Source organism: Pelecanus crispus, chromosome 8, assembly GCF_030463565.1.
Source record: "Pelecanus crispus isolate bPelCri1 chromosome 8, bPelCri1.pri, whole genome shotgun sequence".
NCBI classification, from domain to species: Eukaryota; Metazoa; Chordata; class Aves; order Pelecaniformes; family Pelecanidae; genus Pelecanus; species Pelecanus crispus.
Genome location: NC_134650.1, coordinates 46,376,168 through 46,390,655, shown reverse-complemented (window position 1 = coordinate 46,390,655; position 14,488 = coordinate 46,376,168).

Genomic DNA, 14,488 nt, shown 5'->3' with positions numbered 1-14,488 from the left:
TAGTCCTTTGGTCCTTGTACTAAACCCCCTTTCAATTATTGCTCTTCTCAGCTTGTTTTTAAGTATTTAGACTCGCAGGCAGTCAGTTGTTAGGGGTGTTCACGGAATAGCATCCCGCAAGGATTGCTAAATGGTAGGGCAGGGGCATGCACGAGCCGGCGGGCAGGCGCTTCCTTACCCGTTGGGTTCCTCTTTCTAAATGAGAAACTTTCTTCCCGGCTGAGACGGGAACGAGCCCTGCTCAGCCTTGCAAAATGCTCCTGGCTAAAAATGGCAGGGGGAGTGGGATTTAAGTCATCCCAGGTGGATTTTTCTTTTTTTCTTTTTTTTTTTTTTTAAACTTCCTGCAGTATTTGCAGTGTTTTCCATCTCAGATACTGTGTTCTGGTAAACATGTTTTTGTTTTTAATAGCACCCTCTGTGGATACTAAGTTCAAAGGGACTCTGTCACTGTTGAACAAACTTTAAAGACCTTTCAACTGGATTGAAAATTATAAGAAGCGGCTTTGTTGTTCTCCGAGCCCTCTCCCTGCGGGCGGCTCGGGCAGGGGAATAAAATGGGCTCTTCTGCTGTGGGTCTGCCCCGAGAGCAGGGCCCTCGAGGGGCAGCGGCGTTGCAGCAGAGCTCTTCCCCGTGGCCGCAACTTCCCAACCACGGAGACGTGTTTGCAGTGGTAGAGTCTTGGTCCCGCTGTGGGGAATCGCGGGGAAGGTTTCCTCTCAGTCTGGGAAGGTACCCATGCCTTCAGCTAAGGCTACAGCGTTCTCGGGCTTTAATACAAAAATAAGTAAGATGGGAAAAAAAAAAGAAGGGAACAGCCAAATGTTGTTGTTACGCAACACTCTGGCTGTTTGGGGCTATTCTTGTGGGACGCCAGCTTTTCCATCAACTGGTTGTGCAACTCCACGTCATTGACATCAAAGGGGAAGGTGACGTTGGCCATTGAGAAAGGGCTGGAACAAAGCTTCCTATTGGAGCTTGGGAAAGGGCAGCCGAGGGGCGAGACGGCTCCGGTTCCCCCCCGGGGCTCGTGCTGAGGTCTGCCAGCCGACGCCGTGACCTCGGCAGAGCCCCGCGGACTGAATCGCAGCCTTGTGCCAGCCCTGGGAGCCCGGCGAGCATCTCCGACTGCGAGACGGGCTGGCGCGGCCGGAGCTGGCGGCGTTTGGCTGCCAACCAGCGAGCGTGGCAGCCGGCTCCCCGCTGCGATGGGAATCTGCTCCCGTGCCTCCGCCGGGGACCCTGCCCGTGCCAGGGCATCCCGTGATACCTAGGCGTTGAGGGATGCTCAAGGGGCTCTTCATTTCTGGTGGCTTCTTGAGGAGTTGCAGCCATCCAGCCTTAACGCTGGTTTTGCCCGTACTTGAGGAGTTTCTTCCCAGTTTACGTGGTCCGAACTGGAACTAGCAGCTGGGGTGGGGGGGTGCGTGTGCGATGCTTCTGGGAGTCAAAACCAAGTGCCGTTCAGCTGCGCGTAGGAAATGTGGCTTGGATTAGGTCGCCCCTAAGGAACCGATGTCCAGAGGATTATTTCTTTGCTTTTAGCCCCCTGTTCCTTGCGTGAGAAGGGGTGTTGCTTCCTCCAGCTGTTGAAGTGTTAATGAGGAAAAAAAAAAATATTTTTTTAAATACTGAATTAATTTTTAAATGGCCTAAAAGAGACTTTATATCTACACCTAAATTATTCCCGTTGGGTGACGTTCATCTCGGCGCAGGGGCTCTGCCAGCGCTCGGGTGCTCTCCCACATCCCAGCCAGCGGGACGTGGCGCTGGGGGGTCTGGCCGTGTCTCCTGCGCTGGCATGAATTTCACACATAGGGGAAAAAAAATTCTGATTTGTTCAGAGGACGGGGTGAGGTCCACGTCCCACCTAAATCCTTGCAAAGGAAGAATTTTAAGTGGTACCCGGACCTTGCGCTGGCCCGCAGAACAAAAGGAGGGTGAAGTTCACTTCTAGTGAATAATCTGACTTTTCAGAGATACCTTTCTTCTGAAGTTCGTATTTTTGTTGTTTTTTTTTTTTAAAACACAGAAAAAAAGGATCATAACATACAGAAGAATATCTAGATCTGATTTACAATTTTGTTCTATTTGGTTGCTTTAAAAATATTTTACTAATTTAAATGTTGCTGTAGATGACATTCTATTTATTTTAAGGGGTAAATATCTTTTAGTCTTAATACTTCTACAGTAAGCGCTGTCTATTTACAATGTTTGTGTTCCTGTCAACACAGCTATTCCACGAATGCTGGTCAGCCAGTAGTAACTTAATCAAATTGCCTTGTAAAACAAGATGTCTCCTGCAATGTATTTTTTCAAGTATTTCTTGATTCTTTTATGTCTGTGGTTAACAAATCTGTTAAATGTTTGGGTTGTTCTATGTTTTGGGTTGTTGTTTTGTTTTGTTTTTTTTAACAAAGAAAGCTGAATTACAACTCTCTTGTTGCTGGTCTTTGCCTCTAAAACTTTTATTTTGCAAAAGGTTGCCTTTTTTTATCCCACATCTACCAGCACCCGAGCCCCAGGTTTCCAAGCGTTCCTCTTGCAGACGGGTTTAGGAGCATGGCCTAGCAATGACAGCATCTGTTCCTCTACCACCACCCTCCTCTGTTAAATTCTAGTTACCGTTTCTGGTTTTGCATGTGTTAAAACTAAGGGAATGGGAACGTGGGTGAGCTTTGGGCAAGAGGTGGGAGCAGATGATAGATGTCCTAATTCCCAGGGTGTATCCACATGGTTACAGAATCATAGAATCGTTGAGCTTGGAAAAGACCTTTAAGATCATCCAGTCCAACCATCAACCTAGCACGGCCAAGTCCACCACTAAACCAATTAAGGGGAGACGAATAATTCATTTCATGTTTCCTGGCTTTGTGGCTGGATTAATTTTCAATGAAAGTAAAACTGGGAATCACTAAGGTTGGAAAGGAGCTCTAAGATCATCAGTCCAAATGTCAACCCAACACCACCATGCCCACTAAACCATGTCCCCAAGTGCCACCTCTGCCCGTTTTTTGAACCCCTCCAGGGATGGGGACTCCCCCATCTCTCTGGGCAGCCTGTTCCAATGCTTGACCACTCTTTCCGTGAAGAAATTTCTCCTAATATCCAATCTAAACCTCCCCTGGCGCAGCTTGAGCCCATTTCCTCTCGTCCTATTGCTAGCTACTTGGGAGAAGAGCCCAACACCCACCTCGCTACACCCTCCTGTCAGGAGCTGCAGAGAGTGATAAGGTCTCCTCCCCTCAGCCTCCTCTTCTCCAGACTAAACAACCCCAGTTCCCTCAACCGCTCCTCATCAGACTTGGTCTCCAGACCCTTCACCAGCTTCGTTGCCCTTCGTTATATGACAGAGACGCTGCTGGTAAAAGCTTGCAGCCAAAAAAAAAGGTCTTAACAGCAGGAAGGTATCAAACTTTAGATGGGTAAAGAGATCCTCTGCTGCAATCCCTCTTCCCCGTGTCCTTCCACACTAGAGAGAAGCTCTGTCTGCAGGAGCCCTGGCTAGAGGGAGGGGAGGGGATGCTCAGGTGTACAGAAAGGTGGAGGTGTGAGGGTTGCTTGGAGATGTGTGCTTTTGGCTGTGCAAGTGGCAGAGCTCACAAGTTTTCCTTCCTAAAGGAGAAGATGGTGCTGAGACTATTCTGTTGACACACCCCCCACTCCCAAGAGGAAGAAGGGGGCACGAAACATTCATGGAGCTTAGGAAGGCTGCAAAGAAAACCCAGGAGTAAAGGGAGAGACTTCAGTGATGCCTGCATAGGCTGAACAGATGTTATACACAAATTTCACACTGTATTTTAGGTGCTACAGTCAACCAGTGTCTTGAACAATGAGAGAATTCACAAGAAGGAGGCAATTCTTGATTTACTCTCAAGCATTGTGGCTGTTTCAGAAAGTAACACTGGAGGAGACAATCCGTAATGTTATGTGCTGAAGCCCAACATCCTTGGAAGACCAAACCCAGCTACCCCAGTAACATTTAACTTTAAATACATTCATATTAAAAAAAAAGAAGTTAGAGGTGCAGAAATGAGAACGCAGTTACGAGGATAATGTGTGCGACAAGGGCACAGCGGCTCTCCACTATGGCATTAGAGCCTCTTAGTGGAGGAATTAGAGTAATCTAAGAAAAACATCTCTAAAAGCCAGCATGGCTAAAGAGCAGAATAGCCTGTGCCCTTAGCGATTTAGGAGAGATCATTCCAATAGTGACAGTTGTGGCCAAAGAAGGCAAACAGAAGAGAGGATAAACTTCAGCAAATTAAATATAAAACCTCAATAAGACAAGTCGACAGTACATTCACAAGTGGGAGGCGGACGGCACAAGGAGGAGAAGGGCTGCGAAGCCTGCAGGAAGGCTGCCAGGGACCCCGTGCTGTGCTGCAAGGCGCTTTAGCAGGCAGATAAGGCGGTAGCACAGAAACAAAATGAGTTATTTGCATCCGTGTTTGCTACAGGCTTGCTTGGAGAAGTTCCCATGCTGGAGCCTTTCTTCACAGGGAGTGAGCCCAAGGAATTGCTGCCAGATAAAGCATCGTGTTTCGGAGCAAAGCTCCAGCTGAGGGATTCAGAGGCCTTCAAGAGCTGCAAAGGGTCCCAGATCAGATTAAGGGCTACCGGCAGCCATGTGCTGCCCAGCACGGCAGTGATGCCCGTGCTATGGGAGGTGGCAAACGGGATGCCGGTACAGGTCAAGGGTCCAGGAGTAGCCCAGACCGGTTGTAAGAAGCTGTTGTAGAGGATACAGTGAGCAGAGAGACAGAGAAGAGCATCCGGGGGAGAAACACGCAGCTTCTGTACAGGGAGGTCAGTGCTCAGCAGACCACCAAGCTTCCAGTGCCTTGTATCCTTGGCTCTTCAGCAGGCTCATGTCTTGCTGAGCTCCCCACGGGGTTTGAAAGAAGGAATTAATCTTGGTAATAATTCTTTGAGAGAGAGAAAACACTGGTAAATGTGGTTAATAATGGAGGGAGGTGGTCTGCAGAGCTTGCCTATGGATCTTCTCTCAGTTCAGGCCAGTTCAGCACACACAATTTGGAAAAGGAGAGGGACAGGGGTGGCAGAGTTTTGGAGAACAAGCGTTTTGCAGGCTCATCAAATACAAAGTTGATTGCAACGAGCGATCTCCTGACAGGGCAATAAAACTGCAGATGTGAAGAATGTTAGGAAGTGAGAACGAAAAAGAAAAATTGCAACGCTGCTGTGCAATGTCACCCCATGTGCCTGTCCGGGCGCTGAGCTGGTCCGGTCACCACACCGGGGCTGGGGGCTGCGGAGGGGGAGTGGGAGAGGATTTGGACTTCCTCTGGAGCGAGCACCGGGCGAGCGTTCAGGTGGACAGCCTGAAACAAAGGCAGGAAGTGTTTTTTCGCACACGGCAGCGTTAATCATGCACTCAGTGTCAGGGGATGTGGTTGAGACAACTTTTATGTGTGCATAAAAGTTCAAAAAGAGCTCGGATAAAAGGGTTTGTTATTAACTGCAACAGCCCGGGCGCAGCCCCGGCCTCAAGGAGCACTGTCTTTGTGAGTCCGAGGCTGGAAGGACAAACCTGGGAAGGGATCATCCCTTGTGTTTCATACGAGTTTTCTCTGATAGATCGCTACTGATGGCTGCTGGAGAAGTGGTCCTTTGGCCATGTGTTGCCTCTTGGCTTCCCCCCCAGCTGTCCTTTCCTTTGGTGCCACCGCAGCAGCCGTGCCTTCGTCTGCAGAGGAGGAACATCAGCGGTGGGAAGGGAAGTCCCACGGTGGTAGAGGAAGCCTCACGCTGGGCTTTGCCTGGGAAGGACACACTGGATGGGAGCCACGTGTGGGCCCAGCGCGGTCCCCAGGCAGCACCGAGCTGCCCAGCCACATCTGAGGGGTGACCTGATCACTCTCTACAACTCCCTGAAAGGAGGGTGTAGTGAGGTGGGTGTTGGTCTCTTCTCCCAAGTAGTTAGCGATAGGACAAGAAGAAATGGGCTCAAGCTGCACCAGGGGAGGTTTAGATTGGATATTAGGAAAAATTTCTTCACAGAAAGGGTGGTCAGGCATTGGAACAGGCTGCCCAGAGAGGTGGTGGAGTCCCCATCCCTGGAGGGGTTCAAAAAACAGGCAGACGTGGCACTTGGGGACATGGTTTAGTCTAGTCTACCCTTGCTTGGTTTAGTGTGGACTTGGTAATGTTAGGTTAATGGTTGGACTGGATGATCTTAAAGGTCTTTTCCAACCTAAACGATTTGATGATTCTATGATCTCCCCAGCTTCGGTCTTGTGGCCGCTGGGCTTTCGTCCTGATGGCTGGAGGTTGCGGTGGTGATGGGAGGGGGCAGGCATGGGAACGCAGCCCTCCTGGAGCACACACAGGCAGCGAGACTGAAGCTTGCCCTCCCTCGAACCAAAACCTTGCCATTTTTGTCCCCGAACCCAGGAGCGCCTACACGTTTGAGTGGCATGGAGAGGGGCACGGGGGTCTGCCACCAAAGAAGGGTGAGTCCTTGAAGCAGCATGTAGAAATGCCGCTGCAAACTGGAGGCAAGCCCAGCAAAAAGTAATAAAACAAGCTGTTTGTTTGAAGATTTGTGCGAAAGATGAAAGGCACCAAATATGTTTGGGTTGGGAAGAAGCCACGAAGGGTGGGGCGTGACACGGGCTGGGAACTACTTCAAGGCTGCAAATATAAATGAAAGCAAGGAGCTGATGAGGAATTGTGGATAGAACTAATAAAGGGATCCTCTGCAGCAGATAAATTAATACACCAAAAACGAGATACAGGTATGAGGAAATTTAATAAAAGGAGAATTGATGTTGACAAACTTCCTTGCAGCAAAATACACCTGACAACAAAATTGTCCCCTTAATATTGAAGCAATGCAAGTTCTGCTTGGAAGTTCTTTTTTTTTTCTTTAAAAAGGAGTTGCTAATATTTCACCTGTTGTACAAAAGCTGTGAGATAAAGGTGTCTCTTCAGAACATGCCAGTCTGTCCTGATTTTGCTGGAGACCTATTTAAGGTGTCAGAGCTCAGCAGCACAGGATTTATAGAAGAGCGGGTGTTGTAGATCTTCAACAAAAGCATGCCTCTAACTCCCTGATAACCTTGAAATGCAATGGAGGGGTTTTTACAGATACCTGTAAGTTTTTTTCCCCCCTGCATATTTACTGAATATGCAAGTTCTCTGCCCATCTCAGGCTGCTGTTCCCCCCATTGGGGATGGGTGGCACGGGAGATGGTGGTGTGGTCGGGGGGCCCGGAAATCTGGCCTCTCCTCCAGCCAACATTGTGCCTGGCTGTGCCTCAGTTTCCCCAGCTGGGAATGATCTCGCCCGCCTGCTGAGAGCAGCTAAAAAGCGCTGCCTGAATCAAGTGGGGCAAGAAGTGCTGGAAATTCCCCTGGTCTTCATCCAAGCTGCACAATGAGAAAGATAAATCAACATTTGAATCCTTACATAGAATTACAGGCCAGGGAAGTAAGAAATGACAATTCGTCTTGCCTGAGCCTCTCCTAATTTAACTAACTTGTCCTTCAGACACTGTTCTTCTGGGGCCAGCATGCAGGGCACCTTGTGTTCACATGAAGAGCTCTGCCAGCACCCTGTCCCCGAAAGTCGGCTTGCAGTCAAGGTTTCCTGGAGCAGAAAATGTACCTGTTGCCTTAGTCTTGCTAAAGAGGTGCCTTGGGGAGCTTGTCCCCAGATCTGGGTTAGCTGGAAGCCCTTTCAGCACAATCCAATTACCCACCGCGTGCACCAGGAGCCATGGCAAGCGGTGTTGGCCGGCAAAGAGCTGAGCGGCAACCCAGTTGGGATAGAGCTGGCAAGGCGCTGAGCAGGGGAAGGATGCCAGGGTGACGGACAGTGCCTGAGACAACGGAAACAGGCAGGATGACAGATTATGTAAGAAAAATAATTCTTTTTTGGTATTAAGAGCTCTTTTCAACACCTCCTTTTAGAACTGATTCCCTGCCTCCTCTCTGCAGCCAGCGCAATAAGCACTGAAAGGATCCAGCTCGAGGATCCTATCCTGCTCTCCCGGCTTCTCTGCACGGGTTGTCATCACTTGTCACTGCGTCCTTCAGAGCTAGACCACATCGCCGTCTGCGGCAGGGACACGCACGGGTTACAAAGCAGCCTCGGAGGGTAGGGATGCATTTGGCCATGGCTGCCTCCGAGCAGAGCAGTGGAAGGTCTTTATAGGTGCTCTGTCTACGCACTGTGCCAGGCTCTTGGCACAATTCGAAGCAAGCTTTGAGCAGGGTTTTCATCAAAGACGTCTCCAGATTTCTGAAAGTGATGTACTGTCCGTAACGGCATCAAGTTATGAATCTCGTAACCTCCAGAGCAGTCAACAGTATTATCATAAAAAGGAGTAATAAAAATAAAAGGCACAGAGTTTTGTGTACACTAAGTGCCATAAGCAAATTCTAAGGATGTGGCAATATGCCTGTACAAACCCTAAAAGTGTAACTACATGGTGGGAACACGAGTGTGTTCTCCACTTTCGACCAGTTTTCTGGCTGGTCTGGTCGTCTCCAGGAGGCTGGCTCCAGATTTCGGTGAGGTCATTTTTGCTCTAACTTGTCTGGGAAAAGCATGGGCTCCCCCCTCTCCCCATGCAGCTCCTCATCTTGTGTAACCTCTGCGTGCTGCAAGGGCGGGAGAGCTCGTCCCTCTCAGCCTTTGGCTTTGCAAAGCTCATAAATCAGGTCCGGGCATCTCAGGTATTCGGGAGGTTTTGCGGTGTAATCAGCTGTATGGAGGTGCCGGTGCATGTTATATCTGAGAGCAGCCTTGCTGCAAAAACACCAGATCAGTTAAAAGAAAAAAAAATCCCAGTGTCTGGAGGGGATGTGTTACCTCTGCCAGTAGAAGGGTGGGTGGTGAAGCTCCTGCTCAGCCGATATGGATTAAAGCCCTGTGAGTCTCTGCGTGATAAAGGATGCGCAAAATGCATTTGGGCCTGCGAGGACTTGAAATGAGGTTGCTGCTGGCCCTGGCCTTCGTTAAACAAAAGTCAGCAGACCAACTGCACACAGATAATCAAAACAACAGTACATGTAATCTGTCTACATCTTGAGAAAATCAAGCTGAACGTTTTGGGGTTGTGTCAACAGCAGTTGGGGAAGTGGTTGTGTGGCCACGGGGAGATCTGGCCAGCCGAAGACATGCAAGGAGGAGCTCCGCTTGCAGACATTACTGCAAGGGCTGACGAGGATGCCCACACTTGGCAGTCCCCCCTGCCCTGCCGTGACAGCCGCCTGCAAGTCACTGGGACGTGGGCGCTGCTGGCCGGATCACGGAAAAAGCCACCGTACGCCACAGGGACCCAAAGGAAGCGTACTTTGGTGACCATAAGCTGCTGCCCACTGGACGTTACACCCTCTTCCCTGTTTCACTATTTCTTGCATCTTTGAAGTCAGCTGGTTGTTGGGATCTTTAGAGGATTTTCCAGATGTCCTGATGAACTTGCAAGGCTGGGAATGTTCATGCCAGGCTGAGCTCCCTGCTGTTATCTGCAGTCTCCTAACGCTGCCGAAGCCTCCTGTCCGTCCGCCTGCAGTATTTAGCATTTGCCATTTGCCAACGTTGTGTTTGCATTAGGAAAAAAAAAACAAAATAATTCGGATTGACAAAGTTGCTTGAAATAGCCTTTTCAAAGAGGTGGTGGCTTTTCACAATGTAAAGAGTTTAAGCTCTCACATGACATGTTGGGTTGTGCAATTACTGCAGGAATCAGCATTGGCTCTAGACAGCGTGGTCGCAGGGGGAGAGCAGGAACCTGAGAAAGCAGCCAAACGGAAAGGTCTGGGCTGAGAAGCTGCTAATTGGACAGTCCTTCCTCAGGTAGAGAAAATAATTGCTTCCAAATACAAATGCCAGTTCCTAGAAGAAAGCCATTTAAAGCCACAGTAATCCCAGTGTAGATGAGACCCTCTGAGTAAGCGAAAATTACTATTGCTGGTCACATTTTTTCTTTAGAAAGAACATTTGGGGATGGAAAAATCCTTTTGTTACTTGCTCATGTTTGTTTTCTTCATAGACCTCTAATATTTTCTAGAAAAGGCCAGAAGCCTGGCATTACCTAGTTAGAAAGCCTGCAAGTCTCAAGCCTCTCTGGCTTTTTTTTAGTTTCTATGTTTAATTAAAATCAATACTTCAAATTAAAACATAGAAAACTGAAAGAAAAATAGTCTGCCTTTTTTCTTGTACCCCGTGGAGCTTCTGAGCAGGTGCTACCACTGCTGAGCAAAGGTTAAACAGCTTTTGACTGTCTTACTCCTTAAACGAAATTTGAGAGAACCTCCTGCACCCAAGTCAAACGAGATAAACCAAACAATCTTGCAAAATATTCTCTATGGGATTTTCTTCTCGCTATGTGGGCCAGATACCATCTGGATTTCTTCCCTGCCCTCAGCACAGAAAAAGAAGCCTGCAAAACCACTTTTATACCCGCCTAATTCTGGCCATGGGCTTGCAGCCTCTTCAGGGTCTGACGCAAGACCCTAGCACGGGCCGTTGCATCAGACGAAAACAGCAGGAGCCATTTCGCAGCCTACAGGGTGGGAAAGCGCCCGCAGAGGCACAGCTCTGCCCCGTCTTCCCCCCAAAAAACAGCGGCTCTGCTTCCTTCCTTGCAGGAAGCTCTTTTTTTGCAGGAAAGGAGCCTTATATTCAACCCAGCAGCCCTGAGGCTGCTCAGAGCAGCGCTCTAAGGGTGTCTCAGAAATGGGCTGGTTTGCTACAGGACAAGATCCCCAACAGAAACACAATTTACTGCAACTGTCTGTGTTTTAACCACCTTCTTGTTGTGGCCTGTTCTCGCCTGTGTGCTGGGAAAAAGGCTTCAGCCTGAGAGCTTGTGGATGCTGAAGCCAGCTCTGTTGATTCATGCAGGGGGTTAGGCGGGGAAGGATGCTTTCATTTGATTTTCTTTGCCCTTATTAAATGAATTCCAGCCTTTCTGTGGAGCTACACACCCTGCTTTGTGTGCCACAGTGACCCAGGCATCAGCCCTGGTCCCGCTGCAAATCACGGTGGCGTAAGTCCTGCGTCGGTTTTTTGGGGCAGTTTGCTCCAAGCATTGATGTGAGTGCTGCGAGGGTTGACCTGCTGCATCCTCACCCCTGAAACCCTGCCGGGATGGGGAGCTGCAACTGGCAACCCGCAGCGGGTGCGTGTTCAAACCCTCTCGAGGCCTGTGTTGGAAAGAAACCACAGACATGGGGGAAACTCCTCTCCCACCCATCTCTGAGATAATAGCATGGAGATGAAAGGACAAAAGGAATCTCAAGGCTGGCTAACTCCAGGCAGGTGTGATGGAAACGGGGCTTGGGAAGAGATGGAGACTTGGAGACAAAGAGGGAAATCGACCTGGAATGAAAAAGGGATCTTGGTCCTGCATTAGATCAAAGAGCAAAAGGCACGTCAGGAAGAGCTTCCCTGCCGGGTACATGGTTTGGTGGTGGGGCAGGCGGAGGAGCTGGCAATCCCCCCCGTACAAATAACCCCAAAGGGGTGGCAGAAGGAATTGGGCCACAACCTTTCAGTTTGGACTGCAGCGCCTTGGAAAGTGAAGGGCTTTGGATACTGCTGCTCAAAAGGCCAACCCAAACTCCCTGCACTGTTTGGGTGAAGTTCCCCATGTTTTTAGACCGATGGAGTTACCACCCGGAGCTAAAGGATTTTCCCCAACTGGGTTTGGTGAGGTTCCCCTCGTGGCCTCAGGCGCAGGCAGTGCTCAGCTCGCTGCCTCTTCCCAACAAATAACCGCTGGCTTGTTCAAACCCCGCTGGCCTCCAGGTGCAGTGGATAAAGGTGAGGGATTGGTAGGAATGAGGAACCCCAGCGCCAGCCCATGCCTGCCTCCAGCTGAGCCCTTCACCAGGCAAGTCTGTGCCTGGGGAGAGGCACCAGCCTCTCCTGGTAGCTGCCCTGCAGTTCAGAGCCTCGCCAGATCGCTTTGCTCCACGTTTGTCCGATATGTACCAATTCCCGCTGATGTAGGTGTAATATGGCTCGTGAGCTAACAGCTCTGTGCAGAAGAAATGACCTTCCGGGCAGATCTCTCCGCTGGATGTCCCACACCAGTGGCATGGCACAGAAGGACTCATTGCCCTGTGTGGGCTGCGCAGCGCCTTTATTTCATGGTGTCTTAAAATACCTGTGCTCTTTTTAGTGGACTGGCATCCCCCAGTGCCACAAGTGAGCAGGAAGAGCCTGTCCATGAAGGCAGCAGAGGGGAACAGGCAGCTTCTGCAGCTGGCGTTGCACAAATACGTCCCCTGTGTTCTCCTCTTCCTGGCACCTGTCTGGTGAGCAGGGAAGAGCGATTGTATTAAATCAGAGCTGGCCTTTTGCATGGGAATATAACCCACCACTCCCGCTGGCTGGCGTACAGACAGCCTGGGTAAGAGGAATAGCACCAGAATGGGCATCCTGCAGCTCACGGACCCAGGCACCCAGCCACGATCCTGCTCCCTCCCTTGTGCGGCTGGGTGGCTTCTCACCTCGGTCCCGTAACGTGACAGTTTATCTTGTGGGAAAGCGTGAAGCTGGCCTGAGTGTCAATAGCCACCATAGAAACCCAGTTTACACTCCCGATCTTTGCCAGACAGCTCTGCAGAGCAAGCAGCAGGTATCAGAGTAAATATTGGTTTTCAAATGGGCCCTAATGGGACCTAATTCTGCTTTGTCAGCAGAATGGATCATGTGTGGCGTGTCAGATTGTTTTTCACGTGGTTCTCTTAATAATAAAACTGTTCTTTCCATTCAAACAGCACAGAAAAAAGCCCACTTTGACATATCACCAAGATCTGGTTTTTGCCTTCCTGTCTGACTCTTTCTTTTCTACTAAAAGAAATTACATCACAGGCAGGAAACCAAGATCGTTGTTTCCGAGAGAAAACAGTACACATTACAGTGATAGAAAAACTGTTAACGGATATTATTTTCATGGGGATTGCACCTTGAGGTTAAAATTAAAGCTTTTCTTTAAAAAATGAGTCAGTGATAGACAGATATGGGACAATCATCTATAACATCATGTCTATAAAAACACCCTGAAACACGTTCAGAAGTGGATGTGATGTCATCTTTTAAAAACTAAATCATACTAATTGCTGGAGTACAAATCTATCCAAACAGTCAGTGCAGAAGAACAGTGTTGTGATGAGGCAGTAGGCTTTGTAGGTGACACACGGTGTTCTGCTGGAAGGAAAAAAGAAAGTTTTATCTACACTTCGTGGTCCCTAAATTGCTAACCAACCCTAGAGGGTCTGCTGAGTTTTGGGGGGGTTCACAGGGAAGAGTGAGAAAGAGGCAACTCGGTATAATTGCAACCATGGAGCACGCAGCTCCCATGTCTCCTGCTCCGTGCACGGTTTCTCAAACCCACCACAACAAGCACAATCACACCAAAGCACAGACCCCACTACAGCAGCTCCTTCTAAAGGCTTTAGGAGAACATTTCTGCTCAGGAGAGTGGTTAATATACCCAAGTGTACCTTTTTAAGCCATTGAGAATGAACAAATATTTTCTTTTCTTTTGCAAAACCACAAGGAATCTTGCCAGGGTCATCATTTCCTGAGGGTAAATGTTTAGCATGATAAGGGATGTATGGAGCTATCTTTACCGAGGGGCTAACAAAACCAGACTGAGCTGGAGTGGGAGAACATACCAAATCCCGCCGGAGTGCATTGCTCAGACTGGTAAAGCCTTGTCAAATCAAGGTGACAGCAGCAGGTAGGGCAGTAAGTAGATAATCTGATCCCAATAGCTGTCACAGCACTACCAGGAAAAGCAAATGCCAATCAGTTGTGGAAAAACCTATTCACCCATCAGGCCAGGGTCAGTGGCTTTTTTGTGAAGATAAAACAGAATTAATTTCATCAGTGTCACTGTTATCAGGGCTGAGGTAGGTAAAAATCAAACACTAAGGGTCAGTCCCTGTCCTTTGCCTCCTCCGCTGCAACAAACTGTAAAAGTTGGGCATGGGAGAACAGTTAGAAACAACCCCTGTCCACTCTTGCCACAAGGCAGGTCGACTTGCTCCAACCATCTTTGGCCGACATTGGCCTCGCAGGGTCTTAGGCATGTCTTTGGAAACATCACAGCCACCCCCAGACAGTCTCTTCTCACGTCTCACTAGCCTGGTAGTCAGTAAGTTTTCTCTAATGCGTAAATGAAACCTTTCTCTGCTAATATATAAGCCAGCCTCCTCACGCTACCTGCCATGAGACTACTACAACATCTTCCCGCCTTGACAGCAAGCTGGATGAGCCACCGAGACCGGGCAGACGTGCTCCCTTACGAACTGATGGAGGAAAACTGGTGCTTGAGAGCACTTGAATGAGAGCATTGTACCTAGCCTGGTGATGGCAACAAAAGCCAGGCGAGATACTAAATGCTTTTCTGCCACAGCCTGCCTTCATATTACTGGGGATAATATTTGCCCCAGTATTCCTTCTCCATTTAAGTGAAACATCCCTCTCTAAAATATTCT